This window comes from Mesocricetus auratus, unplaced genomic scaffold (genome assembly GCF_017639785.1).
Source record: "Mesocricetus auratus isolate SY011 unplaced genomic scaffold, BCM_Maur_2.0 Super-Scaffold_100004, whole genome shotgun sequence".
Classification (NCBI taxonomy): Eukaryota; Metazoa; Chordata; class Mammalia; order Rodentia; family Cricetidae; genus Mesocricetus; species Mesocricetus auratus.
In genome coordinates, this window is record NW_024429189.1 from 21,676,127 (window position 1) to 21,697,886 (window position 21,760).

Here is a 21,760-nt window from a genome sequence, read left to right on the forward strand (position 1 = left end):
AGTCCTGTTGTCCACCCACCCTGCTGATGGAGGGGCCAGGCCAGAGCTTCCAGTGGGGGAATTGGAGAGCTTTGGTCTCTGTGAGGATGGTAATTTTCTGTTCCCGTTTCCATCAACCCTTTAATGGGTTCTCCTCCATCCAGATGTATGGTCATCATAGGAGAGTGGGGGAAAACAGGCACGGGCCAGAACACTTTGGGGTAGACTCACTCCCTCTTACTGGTGAGGCTGAGGGAACACCCTGATGGGAGCTTAAAAGAGCGGGGTTGTCCGAAGGCTGCAAATGGCAGTCCTTAGCCCAATGGAAGCCTTTGTTGCATCCGGGACAGCATGTCTTTGGATATTCCTTAAGACAGTCACACCACAGGTGACTGGGCTTGCTGCACCCTCAACAGAAGGGCCCTGTAGATCAGAAGACTGTTGCCTGTATGACAATAACGCATTGATGGAGACAGTCAGGGCAGCAATAGGGTCAGCACCAGGATCAAGGTCCCTGGTGTCCAGGGCCCATTTATGGATCTCATCATCAAGCACAGCAGTCATTCCGGAAATGAGCATTAAGGCCCTTCCATGTCAGTTACTTAATCAACACTTCCCTGATTGGGACTGGATCCACCCTATGTTCCACTGCCTCGGTGGCCCATGTGAGGAAGTCGGTAAGTGACTCACCAGATTGTTGGGCAAGGTTGCAGAAATAAGCAGAAAGGTCTCAGGGAGTTCATGCCTGAAGGGACTTAAATGCTAGGTCTGACATCTGTTGGAAATAGGCATATTGGCCAATGGTAGATTGGGACACTGGATCAATATATTGGCCATGCCCGGTGAGCAAGTCTAGGGTGATGCTAAGATCATGGTGGACGTTAAGATGGGCCTGAGCCTTGGCTTGATCATCATAGACAGAGTGCCAGTTAAGGGAGACCCCAGGTTCCCAAAACAGCCTTAAGAAGATGATAGCAGTCATAATGTGTTCGTAATTGCATAGCCCATTGGCGAAGGACTTGTTCAAAGTAGGGAGAGTCTGGACCAGATTCATTAACAGCCATATGAATAAGAGAAAGGTCAGTAAGGGGTGTGGGCACCCATGGTTGGTTGGCTGCATTCGATCCCATGTTAACAGGGAAGGCCATGGCATGTGGGGGGCCAGGACTGATGCCACAACAAAGGCTGGGGGAGCAGTGGGGGGAAGGGGTGTTGTGGGGTGGATGTTGGGACAAGTAGGGGGATGAAATTCCTGCCATGGGTATTGGGGTGTAGGAGTGAAGATAGGAAGGGGGGTAGGAAGGGTTGGACAGCACTGCTTGGCATAAGCAGTCTTGACTGCTCCTCATCTGAAGTGTAAGGGTCCTCGGCCATAGATGGTGTTGAGGTAATAGAGACAATGCTTATTGTGGGCAGCTATCACTTCCTCCAGAGAAGAGGATTTGAGGCTGGCAACGATAGCTAATAGAATAGGGACGGAAGAAACAGAGGGATTTACTCCTGAGCCAACCTCATGCTTTTGGGCAAGAAAGAGCACACACACCCAGAGGTCAGGCTCCCACATTTTCAAGAGAAATCCAGGGGACCAGCAGTAAGGCCTCATTCCCAAACTCCTCCAGATCACCAGTCTTAACCTTAAGGCCCCTGGTAACTAATATTGATTTTAATGCCCTCACCTGAGGCTCCTACAGTGGGAGGCTAAGTTTCCCATTCTCTTACTGGCAGGAGATAGAGACAAGAACAAAGTCTAAAACAGACAAGGACAGACTACACCAAAAACAGGGAGTGTGTTGGACCTAAGTGTAGTAGATGTTCCTACCTAATGCACCAGGGGTACCAGACAGACACAAAGGAAAAGACTGAAAAGAAGGAGGGTCCTCATGCTCACCTTTGTGAGGACCAAAAACATGAAACACTTAGGGGCCAACTCACTGAACAAGTCACTGGAGAGGGGGTACTGAAAGGACCGAGAACATGAAGAGGAGACTGAAAGGGTGTAGACAGAAAAAGCGAAAGTGTACCAATGTAGGACCCAATGATGCACCGCCAGCAACAAAAGGCAAAGATCAGGGCCCCAAAAAACAGCTGTGGCAACACTCTGATTCAAGCAGGGTTGAGACCCATGCCAGCATGGGATCCACAAGCCCTGCGTCTAGGTGGCAGATGTTACAGGCTACCCTGCTTGAACACCCCTTGTGGGAGGGGGTGAGAAGACACACCAATGACAGGCACTGGGAGTCAGTGAGTAACAACATGTTTATAAGGAAGTTAGCCTGCCTTTATACCCGCCTCTCCCAAGGTCCTATTGGCTCAGGTGGCTGACTCTGCTGCATTGCCCTTTCCTCGTTGGTGTCTCTGGGTCAGGTGTCTCTCTGTCAGTGGTCTCTGGGTGTAGAGGCGGGCTTGTCTCAGGGAGGAAGCGCCTACTAAGCATGTGCACGCTCATGTGGGCTTTCCTGGGCACTGGGGCAGGGTGATTGCAGCTTGGGTAGGCTGGCAGCAATTTCTCCTACAACATGCCTTAAATATACAATACCCAGTGAACATCTACTATTATTTTTAAATTTTTCTTACTGTTTTTAATCTTTTATTGGAGTTTTCATTTTTTAACCCTGTATTTAGCTGAAATATCTAAGTATCATAAGGCTTCTGAAGCTAGCCAGTGGTTAATCTAAGAATTTAAGAACTGATAGGGGTTGCCCAGAAATTGTACAAGGGTTTGGGGAGGCCCTACAGGTAAATTTCAGGGACTGCCTCCTAAGCAGTGGTATGGAGTGTAGGAAGACTGGGTGTGACTGGATGCTGCCTTAGAAGCTTTCTGGCTGCAGTTTCTTCAGTTTTATACGTTTTGGAATAAATTACACGTACACCGGTTAATAATGAGAGAGTCCTGGAAGGCTGGCAGGCAGATGGTGGCACTGTTGGGGATGGTATGGAGGTCTTGCTGGAAGAAGTGCATCACTGGGGGGCAGAATTTGAGGTTTTATTTGCCTAGCCTCACTTCTTGTTTTCTCTTCCTCCTCTCTCTCTCTCCCTCCCTCCCTCCACCCCACCCCACCCCCCTGCTTCCTGTGTGCAGATGAAATGTGATTATTAGGTTTCCCGCCTGCCAGAAGGGACTCTTGCTCCTCCTCTGTGCCTCCCCTACCATGACTGTACTGTCTTGTGCAGCCCCTCTGCAATGTAAGCCCCTAGCTTGCTTTTTGTCAGGGTATTCTATCACAGCAACAGAAAAGCAATATGGCCGGTTAATTAAATCAGCATCCGTTGCCCTACAGTGAACACTGACCCCCATCCCACCAAATCCTTTGTTATATATGTCCCTGCACATTTAACAAAAGGCCTGCCTGCACTGCCCCTCGCTGATCTCTCAGGCTCACACATTATCTGTTCAGCCTCCGCAGGGGAAGATGAGGCTCCGGCTGACTTACATACACCCTCCAGCCCTCGCAGGACTCACGCACACACATGCTCACCCCCACCCCCAGTCTAGCTGTCTGCATGACTGGGAGTTCAGGCCCACATTAGCATGACCACCAAAAGGCTGCCCTGGGCTGCTTCCCATCTTTTCTGTCTTCTTGCATAAAGGTTTGTTTCTCTGCCAATGACTGTTTCTCCCTCTTTCATTTTGTTTGCCCCTGACAGACCACGGAAGCACTGGCTGAGATAATATTTTGTAGGGTTAGTAATATTCCAACAAAAGCCAGTCAATTTCAGAGACGTGACCAAACAAAGGGTAGAGCTGTCAGCTGGGGCAGTAAGCAGAGGCAAAGGGACAAGCTCTATATGGGAGAAGCCAATGGAAGTTAAGGGTGGCTTTGGTGGGCTGATTTGTGCACACTCCGCTCAGCACTGGCTCTCGCGCATCTGTGTGAAGTCACTTTTCCAGTGAAGAATTCAGGCTCTCCTTTCGTTCAGAAAGGGTTGATTATAGAGCCTCTACATACTTTGTCTCGGTGTCTGCATACAATTCTCAAAGTGGCCTTGGCGCCACTTTACATTCCCATCAATCGAGCATACTACTTAAAACTGACGTTCCAAAGTTCAGCTACCTGATGGATGTATAATAGTGAATTCTCTACTTTTAACTGCATTTCTATGAAACCTCATGAGCTTGAATAATTGAACTCCTCCCTCCTTCTTGCCCTTCTTCCATATATATGTATATGTATATACATATACATATAATTTTACTTATACACATATATGACAGTGTGGGATTGAACCCAGAATTACATGCATGCTACATGCTAGGCTAGTGCTCTGCCACGAATCACACCAGCCCATGCTCTTCGTTGCTTTCTTAGTCATTGGGGTGTTTTGCTTCTGTGGTTTGACATGGCCCTGCTGAACTGCTGACCCTTGTCTGCTGATCTATAAGTCTCTGGATGCTAGATCGTCTATCACATATGGTGCTCACAGCTTCTTCCGCTTCCTTTTTTGATTTTTTTATTTTAATTTTAAATAGCTTGTTTTACATGTCAATCCCAGTTCCCTCTCCCTCCCCTCCTCCATCCCCCCCCAGCCTCCTGCCCTATTGCCAATTCCTTCCACATAGGGGATATCTAGAGTCTGTCATTTCACTCAGGGTAGGGTCCAGGCACTTCCCTAAGAGTCCAGGCTGAGAGAACATCCCTCTTTGTGCTATGGGTATATGATGACTGTTTGTATTCCAGGGATAGACACTGAGCCACTGCTCAGGGCCCCATAGGTTGCCCAGGCCTTCTCGCTGACACTCACATTCAGGGGGGGTCCAGATCAGTCCCATGCTGGCCTCCCTGCTGTCGGTCTGGGGTCCGAGAGCTCTCCCCTGTTCAGATCAGCTGTCTCTGCTGGTTTTGCCAGCCCATTCTTTGCCAATTTGCTCATCACTCCTCTCTCTCTGTCACTGGGTTCCTTGGGTTCAGTTCAGTGTTTAACTGTGGGTGTTTGTCTCTGCTTCCATCAGTCACTGGATGAAGGCTCCTGGATGGTTATAGACATCAAGTTCATTATCAGGAATGGGCATTCGAGGTGGTCTCTCCACTATTGCTTAGCTTGCCAATTGGTGTCATCCCTTCCAAATCATGACTTGAACATTTATTAGTAGTTTTGGATGCTCGGCTTAGCTTTGGCTCATTTGGGCTAATTCCTTTAACTTAACCTGTTTCTCTTTATCTATATTTTGCCTGGGGCTTTTTTACTTTTTGTTCTGTATATATTACTTTCACTTCTCATGTCTGGCTGGTGGTGGTTGCCTGCCTTCTTGCCCTGGGCATCTCCCACGTCCTCTCCTCCTCTTCCTCCTCCTCCTCTTCTCTCTCTCCTAGATTATTTCTCTTCCCATTTATTCTCTTTGCCTGCCAGCCTTGCCTATCCCTCTTCTGCCTAGCTATTGGCATTCAGCTTTTTATTAGATCAAACAGATGCCTTAGGCAGGTAAGTTGAAACAGCAACACATCCTTACATCATTAAACAAATGCAGCATAAACAAATGAAACACACCTTTACACAGTTAAAGTAATATTCTTCAGCCTAAACAAATGAAACACATCTTTGCCTAGTTCAAATAATATTCTACAACAGGTGCCATTCCTTTATTCAGGGTTTTTTAAGTGTGGGAAGGATTGAGGGCAAGTAGGGCAGATAGGGTTTTCCAGTTTGTGCAGGGGCAAACCAGACAGAAGCTCCAACCAAATATCATGATCTTGAGAAAGGTTCAAACGCTGATACTATGAGGAACGTCCAAGTTAAATCCACAGCACAGAACTAGATTCTAAGGGAATTTTAGATAAGACACTGACAGCTGGAAATGAGACGGGGAAGAACATTCTGGGATGACGGACAGTGGTGGCATTAGTACTGTTGGGATGGAAGGTATGTGACATGCTTGGGGAAGGGAGGTTAATCTGGTTTAGGTTTTGTAAGCAGCTGCTGTGAAGTAACACGCTGGAGCCCACTCAGCCAAGCCACAGGAGGTTGTATCTGACACAGGCAGATTGCTATTGTAGTCTATAGCACGTGAGTCAGCCAGGCATCAGCAAAGTTGAAGTACAGCTAACCTCCATTATACAGCCTGGATTTTACACAATTTACTCATGAGACAAGCAGATTAATTGGCATCTTGCGGGGACAGGTAGGAACACACAGCTCTGTTAACAGCCAAGAGAGCCTTCTCGGAGTCAATCTCACAGCGAGTTATCCGCTCTTGGAAGATTGTGTTGAACATGGTCTGTTCCCCAGTGCTGTCCACTCTTCTAAGTATTCCTCCCTCCTCCTCCTATACTCTAGTTTCCTTTTCTCCCATGTCCAGTTGTTATGGGATTTGGATATTATCTTATAAGTGAGCTCTTTCATTATGTTTTATTTACAGAGCCCCGACTTTTAAGCTACATATATATCCCTTGATCTCTACCTTGACATCAGCACAGCCAAAGGGCATCTTATTCACTTTTTTTCTTCCCCACTCAACCAAGCCCAATTTCGCTTTCAACCCACTTGCTTTCAATCCACAGTATTTACATTTATTACCCTTATTTATTTTATATGCACGTGTATTCTGTGGCATGTATTGCTATGGCATACACGTAGAGCCTAGAGGGAAATTTGGGGAGATGGTTCTCTCCATCCATTATGTAAGTCCTAAGGGTCAAATTCAGGGTACCAGTCAGTGTGGTGGCAAATTCCTTTACCTGCTGAGCAGTCTCACCAAGCCCCACAGTATCTCATTGTTAGAGAATAAATACAGGAACTTACTAGGGCTTACTGCCCATATCCAGCTGTATAATTTCACAATTTAGAGGTGTGTGTGTGTGTGTGTGTGTGTGTGTGTGTGTTTTCTAGATATTAACCCTATGTCAGATCCACAGCTAGCAAAGATTTTCTCCAATTCTCTAGTTCATCTCTTTAGTTTTCCAGTGTGCAGAAGCTTTCTAATTTCATGAGATACCATTGATAATCCCTGGCATTATTTCCTGCATGACAGGAATCATATTCAGAGTCTTTGTCTGCGCTTTATCTTAAAGTGTCCTTCCATATCTTTTCTCTAACAGTTTCAGAGTTTTCAGTCTTACATGAAGACCTTTGATCAAGTTGGAGTACAGGTTGAGAGGAACCTAATTACAGTCACCTACCTGTGGATTTATGGCTTTATTGAAGAAGCTGCCTTGTCTCCAGTGTGTCTTTGTAAAATAAAAAAAAAATCACATGGCTGTAGCTGTGTAGACTTGTTTCTGAATTCTTTGTTCTATCCAATTGGTCCACAGCTGGTTTTGTATCTTCACCATGCTAGATTTGTCACTGTGTCTCTATAGTGTAACTTGAAACCGAGTTTGGTGATGTGTACACCACCATTCTTTCTCCTGAGGATCAGTTTGGCCATCCAGCTTCTTTTGCGTTTCCATAAAATTCTTAGGTTGTTTTTTCATTTCTATGATAAACGACATTAGAATTTTGATGGGAATTACAGCGCCTGTATAGATTGCTTTTAGAAAAATAGTCATTTCACAAGACTAATTCTTCTAATCTTCCTTTCTTTGATGTTTCACAATTTTCATTGTAGAGAGTTTTTACTTCCTTGCTAGGTTTATTCCAAGGTATTTTTTAAAGACAATTTTACATAGGAGTTCATCTCTGATTTCTTTTTCAATGTTTGTCATCCATATATAGGGAAGGTACTGATTTCTGTATCCTGATTCTGTATCCTGCCACATTGGAGAAACAGATCTATGAGTATTCTGATGTAGTCTCCAAGGTTGTTTATGTATAGAATTATACCATCTAGTGTAGTTTCTAAGGTCATTTATGTATAGAATTATACCTTCCTGTGTATTCTCTATGGTCGTTTATGTATAGAATTATACCTTCTGTTGTAGTCTCTAAAGTCGTTTATGTATAGAATTATACCATCTATGAATAGAGATGTTTTGCTTCTTCCTTTATGATTTGAATCTCACTTCATGTGTCTATATGTTCCAGCTAAGATTTCCAGTACCATATTAAAACTGGAGAAAGTGGACACCATTATCTTTTTCCTGATTTTGGTCAAAATGTTTTGAGCTCCCTCATTTAATATAATGATGGTTATAGCTTGCCAAATATAGCTTTTATTATGTTGAGCTCTGCACTTTCTCTTTCTGGTATCTTTGGGGATTTTATCATGAAAAGGTTTTTTTCAGCATTGAAGAAGCTGCCGTTTCTCCAATGTATTTTTGGCTTCTTTGCAAAGGTGACTGTGTGAATTCTGTCCTTGAATCTGTTTATGTGATGTGTTACATTGATTTTTATATGTTGAACCACCTATGCCTCTCTGGAATGGAGCTAATTTAATCATGAGTGATTTTTAATGTATTCTTGAATTCAATTTGTAAGTATTTAATTGAGAAGTTTCACATCTATTTTCAACAGGGAGGTTGGTCTATAATTTATTATCTCCCCTCCCCCTTCATTTCTTTTTTACTTTACTTGGTTTTGGTGTGCAGTAATAATGACTTTGAGAGAGAACTTGGCAGAATCCCTTCCTTTCCTGCATTAGGAAATAGTTTGAAAAGCATCATTAGTCCTTCACTGAAGGTCAGGAAGAATTCAGAGGGAATTCATTAGGATCTGGAGTTTTTGGGGTTTTTTTTGTTTTTTTGTTTTTTGTTTTTTGTTTTTTTGGGGGGGAAAATTTAAAGTTGGTCTATCTAGAGAGTAATTCATTTCTTTTTATATTTTCCAATTTAGTGGAGTATAAGTCTCCAAGTCGTGTCCTAATGATTTCCTGAATTTCATTGATATGTCATAATATACCCATTTTACCTCCAATTTTATTAATTTCAGTCTCATCTTTTGTTTGATTAATTTGGCTGAGAGTTTTTTATCTTAATATTTTTAATGAACAAACTCTTTTTTCATTGATTCTGGTATGTATTATTTCCAGTTCAGTAATTTCTATATTGATCTTGATTATTTCATTCTATCTACTGATTTGGGGTTTGCCTTGTTGCCATCTAACTGAATCCCAAGGTGGTAAGTAATTTATTATTGACATCTAGACAATACTTTAAATTTGATTTTTTTTTTGGTTTTTTCGAGACTAGGTTTCTCTGTATTGTTTTGGAGCCTGTCCTGGAACTCGCTCTGTAGACCAGGCTGGCCTTGAACTCACAGAGATCCACCTGCCTCTGCCTCCCGAGTGCTGGGATTAAAGGCGTGCGCCACCAACGCCCAGCTTAGATTTTATTTAATTTGAAAAAAGTTCCATCCATTCATACAATGTATTACAAGTACCCCCATTGCCTTCTTTTAGCCCTCTCCTCTTCCTGATGACCCCTTCCTTTCGTGTCCTGTGCGTGCACCTTCATCTGTGAGTGGGCGGGTCTGTGCAAGTAGCCACCACTGCTGAGTATTCACGATTGTCACGCCATAACCGAAAACAGTGTTTCGTGGCATTTGCTCTGGTCTCTGCCTCTTAGATCCCTTCCCCCTCCTCTTCTGTGATGTTCCCTGGGCCTTGGATAGGGTGATATAGATATCTCATTTAGGACTGATCACTCAGTGCTCACTTTGACCAGTTGCCAGTTTCTGCGCTGAACCTTTGCTCACTTCAAGGAGAAGCTTCTTGGAGCAAGGCTGAGAGCAGTACTGGTCTAAAGGTATAAGCATAACTATTTGAGTAGCAGTATAGCTACACATTCATTTAGCAAACCATCAGTAAGTTCCCCTCTAGGACCTATGATTTCCCCAACCACAGCTTGTGACCAGAGGACAGTACAGAGCATGTATTGCTGGGTATAAGAGTATGGGTTGGTAGTTGTTATCTTTCAGGGCTAGAAATACATCATTCCAGGACCTCCTAATTCTTAAAGTTTCTGTAAGAAATATTTTGTTATTCTAATGTGCCTGCCTTTATATATGTCTTGGTGTTTCTTTATTTTAACTTTCAATATATATTCTTGTTTTTTTATATTTGGTGTGCTGTCTAGAATATGATGTGGAGAGGCTCTTTTGTGGTCTTCCCTGTTTGTGTTTTAAGTGTCACCTGTACCTGGATGGGTATTTCTTTCTCTAGATATGGGTAAATTTTACCATGGTTGTATTGAAAATATTTTCTAGAACTTTGGTACATTTTCCCCTCCTTTTTTGCCCATGATTCTAGTTTTTGTTTCTTCATGGTGTTCTTTATATCTTGCATGTTCTGTTCATACATTTCACTAATCTATCTTTGCCATTGACTGAACATTCAAATTTCTCTACGTTGTCTTTAAGCCCCAGTTTTATGTGAAGTTGTTGTTGTTTTTCTCATCTCTCTTTGGGGGCCCACCACCCAGCTTCCAAATAAATCACATGAAGGCTAGTTCTTACTTATAAATGCCCAGCCTTAGCTTGGCTTATTATTCCATCTACCTTTTGTCTCTGGGATTTTCCCTTTCTCTTTTTCTGTATTCCTTTCTTTACTTCTTACTCCATGGATTGCTGAGTAGCTGGGTGGCTGGTCCCTGGAGTCCTCCTCCTTATCCTGTTCTTAGATTCTCTTTTCTCACAGAGTTTTCTTCTTTATTCTCTCTGCCTGGCAGCCCCGCTTATCCTTTCTCTTGCCTTGCTGTTGGCCATTCAGCTATTTATTAGACCAATTAGGTGCTTTGGACAGGCAAAGTAACATAGCTTCATGGAGTTAAAGAAATGCAACATAAAGGAATGCAGAACATCTTTGCATCATTAAACAAATGTTCCACCACATAAACAAATGTAACACATCTTAAAATAATACTCCAATTCTGACTTTCCTGTGATTCCTTTCACTATTGAGGCTTTTCACATAGTTTTTTGACATTCTAAATTTTTCAGTTTGTCTCTATTTCAGCATTTCTTTTTATTGAATTTCATTTCTGTATTCAGTACGGTCTTTGATACTTCACACAGCTGTTTTTGTTCTCTTGGAATTTCCTTGGGGGTTTACTTTTGCTTTGTTTTATTTCTTTGAACATAATTATAAACTTTTTGAGTTCTTTGGTTTTTCATTGGATTCATTCTTGTTAGAGATGACTAGTGAGAATTAGTCATTTTGGAGAAGTCATGCTGCCTTGTGTTTTGGGTTTCCTTGTTTGCATGTTAAAAACTTGTCCATCTAGGGTTAGGTTATTTAATCACCATCTCCCTTCAGTAGAAATCTTTGCAATCTTCAAGAAGGGCTGAGTTATAGGTATGGTTCAGGTGTTTTGTTTTCCTCTCTAGACTGGTATTCAGGGCAGCAGACTTAGCCCCCCAAATTCTCCTGAGAGTAAAATACTATCTGAAAAGAATTGCTATTGAAGGATGTCACTAAAACATAGAACAATGATCAAATAGCAAACACAGACTCCTCATACTTCAGTCACTATGGGAAGTAAAGGGACACTAAGAACATGGTGTGTACTAAGACAATAGGTTCAGTGGACGTGGAAAAATAGTAAGGCTAGTTAGTTATTAGCATTTGGTTGATAGAGAAAAAACGGTAAAAGGGGAAAAGCAAATATAAGTCATGAACAGTTAAGACAGGGAGGTGAGTGAGGCAGTTTTGGCTGAAGATGAAAAAGAAGTAATGAAATTCAATAGAATAACTCGGAGAGTTGCAGGTCTTAGGAGCCGGAGACACAGGGATACTATACACCAGGTGTCTTAGTTTGGGATTTTATTGCTGTGAAGAGGCACCATGAGCACCGCAATTCTTACAAAGGAAGTGTTGAATTGGGGTGGCTCGCTGACAGTTTCAGAGGTTCAGTCCATTATCATCATGGTGGGGAGTGTGGCAGCCTACAGGCAGATGTGGTGCTGGAGCTGAGAGCCCTACGTCTTGCAGGCTAGAACATCGCTGGGCGGTATCCTGAGCATAGGAAACCTCGAAGCCCACCCCCACAGTGACAACACTTCCTCCAACAAGGCCACACACACTCCGACAAAGCCACGCCTCTTAATGCCACTCCCTATGAGCTTGTAGGGCCAATTGCATTCAAACTGCCACACCAGGTTTCCTTATATTCTTTGGAAAGCCCACCAAAAGGGATCTGGGAAAGGAAAGAACAGAGAAGAAAGGAGAGGGGAAGAGAGAGAGGATGAGAAGTGAGCAGGACAGACCTGGTCTGCTAAATGACACTGGGTATTAAGGGAGGAATAGTTGTGAAGATGAGAGGGGGTGGGGGGTGCAGAGTCTGAATGGAGCACCACACCCGATTGCTTGCCTCAGCCTCTACTCTCTCAGCATTCCTCCCCAGGCTCCCAGAGATGCCTGTCACTTTTCTGTGCTGTTACTTCAAGGGGTCAAGTCACAGGTGGTGGTCACATTTCTGACCACACTTCTGGTCCAGCATTCCTACTGGAGTTCAATTGCTAATGTGCCCAACTGTGTTCCACTAACTGCATCTGTGTTCTATAGACTTAGGCTCCAACCAGGTCTCCACCTCACTGAGTGCCGCACGGTTCTGATCCTGTTTCTCCCTCAATAGACTGTCTACTGTCCAAGTTTCATCGCTTAGTCCCGTGACCCTCACTCTGAACTTCCTGAGAGTGAGACTAACGGAGGGTGTGGGGCCCCGACGCTGCTGACTCAGCTGGAGTCTTTTAAAGATGAATTCTTGATGCTTTGTCTGATTGAACACTGAGCATACAGGGCTTGCCTGGAGTCTCTCCACAACTTTTATCTCTCTCCCACCTCCTGCCTTTATTCTCTGTCTTGAAAATGTCTGTTACAGAGATGTAACAGTTCTCGAGTTCTGAAGCTGTCTTAAGTGTGCCTCCAGTCACTGGCTCTCACTGGGCTCTAAGCAGCTCCCAGACCTGCCAACCTCTGTGTGACCATCTCTATTTCTTGTTAGGACTTTAAAGTTTTCCATTTCACTCTGCTACTGTACTAGAGAGTTTTGGCCATCACCCACCTGATATCTGCTGTCCAGCTTTCCACACTGTTTTTCTGGGAGATCCTAGCAGACCATGCCTGCACGTTGTCAGCCATGTTGGATCCAAATAATTCTTTTAAAAATACTTATTAATGTTCTTTGTGCAGTAATGAGTAGTATATAAATACCTAAGTCTCTTGTCACAGCCTGAATATTTAACTCATTTCCCCATCACTGTTACTAAAAGTATTTGGGAACAGAACAGGTTGTTTTCTCAAGGAAAAAAAAAACAAGAAGGAACACATTTGTTTGCATTTAACTTTTTTGTGATTCAATATCTGAAGCTGAAAGTTTAACAATGACAAATATAAACAGATAAATAGTAGACACTTATTCCATCGATTTCCAGAGTCAGTTGAGGAGTGCACTACAGGTCTTGTCCTGAAACCCGGTTCATCACGGAGTGTTTGGCTGGAATGCCAGGAGTTTGGAGATCACTGAAAAACTGAGTCAGTTCTTTCATCTGCAGTGGTCTAAGATGTGACTTAGGAGGGATCAAGATGGTACCCTGGACCACGAACAACACAGACTGGCTGAGAGCCAAACCGAACCCCACATGATGCTTTCTTGGAGTTATCTCAGTAGACATCTGTCCAGAGTGAGCATGATATAAGGCTTGGTGGAACATAAGAATAAATACCATTTTCCAACGTGGAAGCCAGTCTGGTCCCAGAAACCTGCAGCTTCCTTTCCTCTTAAGTAAACAAGGCACCTAAGATGAGCCTTCTTGGTACGAGCTCTTGAGAACCTTAGTGTCAACCAGTTATCTGAGAGGAGGGTTCCATTGTCAGCAACTGTGGGAAAGTTGAAGGCTGTACTCCTTCAACATTTGTAGGCACATTGTCTGTAATGACTCCAAGAAATCACTGTCAAAGAAACCTACTGGCTTAGTTTCACCCTCGGCGTCTGAAAATTGACATAGCCTGGGACAACCCCTTCAAGTACTGTCAGCAAAGCTTTTCCTGTAGTGCATGCTGATCAAGTTTCTCTCTACATTGATTCTTAACGTCAAAGCAGCCCTGGTCTGAACTCCAATCCTTGGGCTGGCACGGAACACAGAAGGCATCCAAGGCTGGGAAGGAGGCTTAGATTCCTGACCTCTGAGCTCTGAGCCACATGCCATCTACTCTGCAACTAACTGTATTTCTCTTGGAAGTCACTGTCCTGCTCTGAGACTCATTTTCCTCAAGTGTAAAATGAGTGAGTGAACTGCATGAACCCCTGGCCCTGCCATTGCAGGAAATATCTTCCTGTGAGGGAGGTTCGCTTCAGAACTTGGCCTCAGCACTGCCTGAGGCTGATGAGTGACAGGCACCACAGCTAATCCTCCACAAATAGATGTTCCATAGCTCAGGTCTCAGGATGAATTTATAGCTGGGGAATGACATTTAGCAACTTTCAAACAAGACAAATTTGACCTCTAAAAAGAAAATAGTTTTTTACTGTCTTTAAACTATATTAAACATTGCAAGGCAGTGGTATATATTTCATTTGAGAAGCATAGAGCCCTCATTTTTACTTTAGCTATAATAATTTAAATATTTATGGCTAATCAATACTTGCTGCAATTTTTCTCATAATAGGAAAATATTTAAAAAATGTTCAATGGATTTGAGAATTACAATCAAAGTCACTGGGGCTAATAATAGGTGAGGTTTTACCTGAAAGCTTTCTGTTTATTTCTTTTTTAGGTCTACAAAAGGCCTTTGTATATGATTAGTGTGTTTCTTGTTAGAAATGTGAGACATTCAATCACCATAAGAGTTCAGCAAGTGGCAGAAGCAATTGGTCTCCATAATTTTCTTAAACTCTACATAGTAGCAAATGACTTTCATTCTGACTTTCAAATTGAGCTAAAGGGAATCTGAGGTTGTAGAGACTGGGAAGCCAAAAGTAGAATGCAAATCTAATTTAGATGCCCAAAACAATATAATTCTTAGGAAAGATTATCTACTACTGACTGCATATTTCCGTGCCTCCCTGTTTTTGCTAACTTTCTTGTTCTTATGACCTAAGACCTAACAAGAAGCAGGTCTTTAGGAAGAAAAAGTGTATGGGAACTAAAAAGATGAAGAGTACTAACTGATCTTCCAAAGGACCTGTGTTCGATTCCTAGAACGTGGCAGCTAATAACTATACCATCTATAACTCAAGTTCCAGGGGATCTGCCCTGTTTTCTGGTCTTCAAGGGCACTGCACACAAATGGTGCACAGACATATATGCAGGCAAAACGCCTGTACACATAGAAATTTAAGACATGCTTTATAAAAAAGAAAAGAAACGCTTCATTGTGGCTCCCAGTTCCAGTGTTCATTGTGGCTCCGAGTTCCAGTGGGTACGGTCTATGACAGCAGAGAAGACAGGTGACAGGAGTGAGGAGCAACTGGCCATGTAGTGTCCACTGTCAGAAGAGAGCCATGACTGCCAGTGCTCAGCTTTCTTGCTCTCTGTTTAGTCTGGAACCCTAGCCCATGCCTTGGTGCCACCCACACTCAGGATAGATCTCCCCTGGCTAAGTCAAACTTTTCTGGAAACCCCTTCACAGACACATCAAAGTATGTCTATTGTGATTCTAAATCCATCAAGGAAACAGTGAAAATTAACTGTCACACACCAAGCTCACATTTTGAGGCTCTAAATCCTTAATGGGATTTCTGGAATTGGGGCTTTGGGAGATAGCTGGATTTAGATGAGCTAGTGAGTGTCAGGACCTCATGACAAGACTGATATTTAGAAGAAGAAAGAGTCTGGAGATTATTTGCTCTGCCATGTAAGGACACAGTGGGAAGTTGGCTACCTGCAAACCAGGAGGAGACTCCTGACCAACACTGAACCCACTGGTAGATCCTAAACTGCTACCTCCTGAGCTGGAAGAAATGCATTTCTATTGTTTGAGCCACTAAATCTATGGTGTCTCAGAACAATAAGTCATATTGACTAAGACAGTACTTAACTTCCCAAGAAAAGATACCCATGGAGAAAAAGCAATGGGGAGAAGCTAAGAGATTAAATTACCATAGAAATGTGTTAATCTAAAATGAAGAACTAAAGCAAACACTGGGACCTGCTCAGTATGAATCATTCTTCTGCTTCTTGGATAGAAAAAACAAAGAGCAACAATAGCAAACAAAAATCAAGCAAACAAACAAAACCCTTCCCACATGCAGGGAGAGCTAGCTATACTGATGCCCTATTTCCAGAGGCAAAATATACCTGGCATTCTTAGAAGACAAAGGCAATCCTTCCTCTTACTCCACCTCAACTCACCATATTGGCTTTCTCTTTCTCTAGATTGCCAAATGGGAAGGAACACAGAATCCCATACCCTTTGCTGCTTTCCCACTGCTACCCGTGGGCTCAAATCAGGATCCTGGTCAGCATTATTGGCAAGGGCTACTTTACTTGTACAGGGTCTCTTTGGATCTTTGATTATATCCAATCCATATAAAGCATTCTGCCCATATAAAGCCCGTGGCTGCATCTCAGTGAAGAGGCAAAGATCTACCCATATGGGATAAAGGTCAGCATTTCTACAGTATCTGTTTCAGACTTCTTGTGGTAGTTTGAATGAAACTGGCCCCATAAGCTCATAGGGAGTGGTACTATTAGGAGGCGTAGCTTTGTTGGAGTGGGTGTGGCCTTGTTGGAAGAAGTGTGTCACTGTGGGGGCAGGCTTTGATTCTTCTTTGCTCAAGCTACATTCAGTGCAACACTCAGACTCCTTCCGGTTACCTGAAGATCAAGATGTTGATCTCCCTGCTGCTTTTCCAGCACCATGTCTACCTGCATGATGCCACGATGATAATGGACTGAACCTCTGAAACTGTAAGCCACCCAATTAAATGTTTTCCTTTATAAGAGTTGTTGTGGTCATGGTGTCTCTTCGCAGCAATAGAAACCCTAACTAAGACACTCCTCCCGCACCCTGACTGCACTGATGATTGAAGCCATTTAGGGGGAAAGGCAAGGGGTAGAGGTACATCTGGAGGCCAGCCATCCTTGGGAGACAGCCTAATCATATCAAAGACTGCCTAATGGTCAGCTTCAGGGTTTCCACAGAAGAGAAGCTTTCAATGAACCATCTCTGCAAAGATACAGCCAACTCTGAACTCCAGTGGCATGGAACCAGAGTGTAATGCCACATGTATTAGTTCCATTTGGTAGCTATAGATCCAAGTTAGTCCAAATTCACTGAACTCAACTGTCCCACTACTTTTCACCAGAATATTCTTTGGGTTTAGGTCTCAGTGAATGATGCAATTCATGTAAAGGAAATGCACATCAGATCCTTGATGGTCTCAAGTGATGGGGTGCCTAGTCTAGATATGTTCCTTAGGTCTTAGTCTATATGCTCAAAAACTGGGGTCACCTTGATCTCTCAGTCAGATCAGGAAGTGGCACAGACCTCCACCAGCTGGACAATATTCAGATACTCAAAAATCTCCAGGCTCCTTGGTAAGGCTACCCAATGGACTGTGCTGATGGGGAGGCCTCTTCCATTCTTCCTCCATTGAGTAGCCACTCTAGGGAATCATAATTTTTGTACCATGTCCCATAAGCACCTATAACAACCTCAGCTACTGGCTCACATTGAGAGGTAGCTGGTTTTGGATTGGGGAATGCCTCTGCTACTAGCCAAGAGACACAGGCTGGAGGGCAACTCCTGGCTTTGTCCTGATATGGGAGAGATCATAGGCACAGGCTGCTAAAACAGTCCCTTCACCTGGACTCTCACCATGTGACCAGCCACCAAAGAAGCAGGCAAACCTAGAGGGCATGTTCTTTAATTTAACTCTTGTTTTGACATTCTGGGATCCAGTCATGCCCCACCACTGAGCTATAGTCTCAGGTGTGCATGACAGGCAGTGTGTCCCACCACTGAGCTCTAGCCTCAGGTCTGTCTTCTTTTTTAATTTTGAAAAATTGCATTTGTTTATATATTGTGTGTCTGTATATAGTCAGTTTTCTCTTTCCACCATGTGACTCCTGGAGTCAAAGTCAGAGGGTCAGGCTTTGTTAGTGTGTGTCTTTATTCACTGGACCATCTTGCCAGCTCTGTGCTTTGTAAATTGTATGTTTACTTCCACTCCTCTCTCATCTGAAAGAACCTACTCTCAGACAGTATCTCTCCCAGAGCCAAATTATAAAACCCAAGCAGGAAACAGTCTCAAAGCCAGAGTGTGCTGTGTGCAGACATGGCTGTAACCCAACCCCTCATCGCCACCATGATCTGTCCCTCAAAAGGCCAGGTCATCATCTTTTATTAGAGCACTGCCCACACTATTTAACCCGCCCACAATGCACTTCTCTGCCTTCAAAACCAACCCCTGTCTAGATACTTTCTAGAAGTCATGCACAGACCTACCTGTACCGCTGTGTATTCCATATGACCATGGATTCAATTGTGGCCTCAAGATCAGCAGTGCTTTGGTGTTGTTTTTGTTTGCTATGTTTGTTTTTGAGATGGGATTTCCCTTCAGAGCTCAGGCTGGCTTTGAACCCTTGCCTCAGCCTCTTTCAGTGCTAAGATTACAGGTGTGTACCACCAGGCCCAGGCAGCAATCTACCTCTAACAATGTTCTGATTGGTTCTGATACATGTCCTGGCTCGAGACACACTGTCCTGGGAAGCTACTTCTCTCCTTCCTCAGCCTGACCGCCCAAATCCCTACCATTTGCCATATTCACACAGTCAGATTTGGCAAAACAAAAACAAAAACAAAAACAAAAACCTAACACTGTCTAGTACTAGGACTTCCTCACACCACCTCCTTTGTTCTTTCTTCTTCGTGCCCCCTCCTCCTCTTGTTATGACACATTTTTAATTTAGACCAATCAGGGTTTCTCACTTGGACTGCCAATGTGACTTCCCAGCCGGTATCTCTGAATCTGGGCGTCCTGTCTATGCCTGTCTATCAGCTGTGAGGATTATCTACCTAAGAAGTAAACCGAGTCCCTCTTGTGCTTCTCAAAGTCCCTGCCACATTGCTGTAACAGCTAATTTGGTGCCTCTCAAGCAATAAGCTAGTGCAGAGCAACCTTTTAAGGTAGCACCAAACCTTCAAGGGTGGGAGCCCAGAGAGATTTGGGGTGTCTCATGTAGGGAGAGTGAGGAAATCTGGCCTTTTGCTGCGTCTGTCAGGTGCCCAGTTTCTAACCTCCTCCAGCTACTATTCCTAACTTAAGGGTTTATTAGGATCCTAAACTCTTAGAGATATATTATTATGGTCTGAGAGTTATATATTTTCCCCAAATTGATAGCTTGAAATCCAATTCACTGTGAGATTATTTGGAAATGGGAAGTTAAGGTCCTCACATGTAGGATTAGTCCTCTAACAGGAGAGGCCGGAGAGTGTCTCTGCCTTGTGGTGTTACATAAAAAAGATGACCCTCTATTAATCAGGAATGGGCCTTCAGCAGCCACCAAATCTGCTGGCAGCTTGATGTTGGACAGCCCAGCCTCCAAAACTATGAGAAATAAATTGTTTACAAGATCCCCAGTCTGCGATATTTTGTTGCAGTGGGCCAAAAGAGCCACGACAGAACCACAGTGGTCAAGGTCTCATCTCAGGGGTCAGACCACCTACCTGTCTGGGGCTATCTTAGTCACTTTTCTATTGCTGTGATAAAACACCATGAGCAAGGCAATTTGTAAGAGAAAGCATTTAATCCGGGACTTAGAGTTCAGAGGGTTATGGCCTCCGGAGCATGGAGCATGGCAAAAGGAAGGCAGGTATACTTCTGGAGCAGCATACAGTATCAGAGCTTACATCGCGAGACACCAAGAGCTAACTGGGAATGGTGTGGGCTCTTGAACCCACAAATCTCACCCCCTATAACACACACCTCCTCTAACACTGGGGACCAAGCTTTTAAATGTGGGAGCCATTCTCATTGAAACCACCATGGGGTGTCCTGGCTCTGCAGAGATGCCAGTAAGTCTGGCAGCTTTGTGCTTTGGGTTTCAGCCTTAGGAGCACAGTTCTACCTGCCCCGTAAGGATACTCAGGGAATGTTTCTGTTCTCATTTCTCTCTGCCTCACGTGGAAAATACAGCATGGCAGCCATCACAATGACAGAACACTTGCCACAGTCAGAAAGCCATTCTGGCCTAGAGCCCTCTTGAGTCATGGGACAAGAGCACACAGGCTTAGGGACTGAGTGTGGAGCTCAGTGCTGTAAATAGCACCCACCCTTGGCCATACAGCACCAATGTCCACCCTCCGACAAAGAGCAGGCAGGGTGCAGGGGAGAGAGGGCAGGGGACAGGAGGGTGCTGGTTTGAGTCAGGAGTGTGGCGAAAGCAGTGTTGGGTGGCTCAGCATCTAGAGGGTAAGAACCAACATATTGTAAGTGGCTTCCTTCCAAGCTAGGCCAGTGGCCCGCCTCCGTGGCACAAATAGCCTTGAGGGTAGGTGTCCAAAGCTATGACTAATGAGGTTTACAGTAGCTGGCTGACATAAATCAAGGGGACCCAATGACCATTCATCTGAAATTCAAAATTCAGATCCCACTAGTGAGAGTACACGGTCAATCACGTTTAAGTCGACTCCATTTGCCTTGGTGAACCACACACAATGCTCTGTTTCTGTGTTACAAGTTAATTTGTTTACTTGAGCCATTTAAAGTATTTCAGTGGTGTGTAAAACCCTCCCAGTCTTGTAGGAGCAATATATATATTGTGTGTGTGTCTCAATGGTTTATTTACAGCATCTCACTACATAGACGAGGGGGACTTCAAACTCTTGATTCTCCTGCCTCAGCTTTCTGAGTGCTGGGAATAGAGTCATGAACTACCACACTCAGCAAAGTGAGAGACTTTAAAATGGAAGTAGAACAAAAACAAGACCTGGGTCTCCCACACCTTTAGTTTTACAAACTAGACCACAGAGCATTGTGTCCCCCACAATATATAGGTTCAAGTCTTAGTTAGCTCCCAGGAACTAAGATTATGGTCGTATTTGGAAATCGGCTTGTTAAAGGTACGTATGTATGTATATAAAATTGGTTAAGGTGAAGTCATACTGGCATAGGGTGGGCCTTAACCTTGTGTGGTTTCTGTTCTTGCAAGAAGAGAGACTCAGACTGAATACCACATAGAAACCTAGTCAGAGTGACACATCCAAAAACCAAGGGATACCACAGATTGCCAGAAAATCTCAGAAGGAAGAAAGGGAAGAGAGCCTAGCCTTGCCAACCCCCTTATTTTAGCTTTTATTTTCCAGAACTGAAGTACTACATTTCTGTGCAATCAACCCACTCTGAGGCAGTTTGCTACAGCATTTCAAGGAACCGAATATCCAGGTGACTTTTCCGGTCTCCCCAGCTTCTATTGCTGGTCTGGGCATCTCTTAGAAGAGGCTCCCTGCCTTGACTGCATTGGTCTCCACTAGGCTGTGTGCAGGACTGAAGCTATTCATCCGTAGCTTAGAACGTAGAGCTTGCTCTTCAATGTAGGCTTGAGCAAGGAACGGATCACTACGTTAGGGATTCACCCTGGCTGTGTCCACTCCCGACCATTAGCCCTTTTATATTGCAGTACTTCCTCACTGAGCAGGTATGTGAATGTGAATGTGAGAAAACAGGGCAGCAGCGAATGGACCTGAAGAGCATTGTGGAACCTGAGACAGTTGGCCACACTGCTCTGGCCTCAAAGATACCTGTTAGCCTCTGGGAAGACTCCAGCTGCCCACTCGGCCTTTGCTGCTGTTGTATTGTTCTGCTGTGGTGTGCGGTATTAGACCTTTGGCCTTGAACACGCTAGGCAAGTGTTCTACCAGCTATATCCAGCCCTGTTTTCACTTTTTAGATGAATTTATCTTATTTTTTAAAAAGTGTGTGTGTGTGTGTGTGTGTGTGTGTGCGCGTACTGGTATGTACAAGTGAGTGCA

The 21,760-nt window shown here is 43.9% G+C and overlaps 1 protein-coding gene and 1 pseudogene across 1 annotated transcript in view; both read right to left on the reverse strand.

Annotated features, from left to right (window-relative positions):
* The window catches only part of Neb (nebulin), a 237,063-nt gene that overhangs the window by 196,184 nt on the left and 19,119 nt on the right, over window positions 1-21,760 (reverse strand). The gene's annotated exons all lie outside the window — the stretch shown is intronic.
* On the reverse strand, window positions 719-20,000 carry LOC110340689 (annotated as a pseudogene).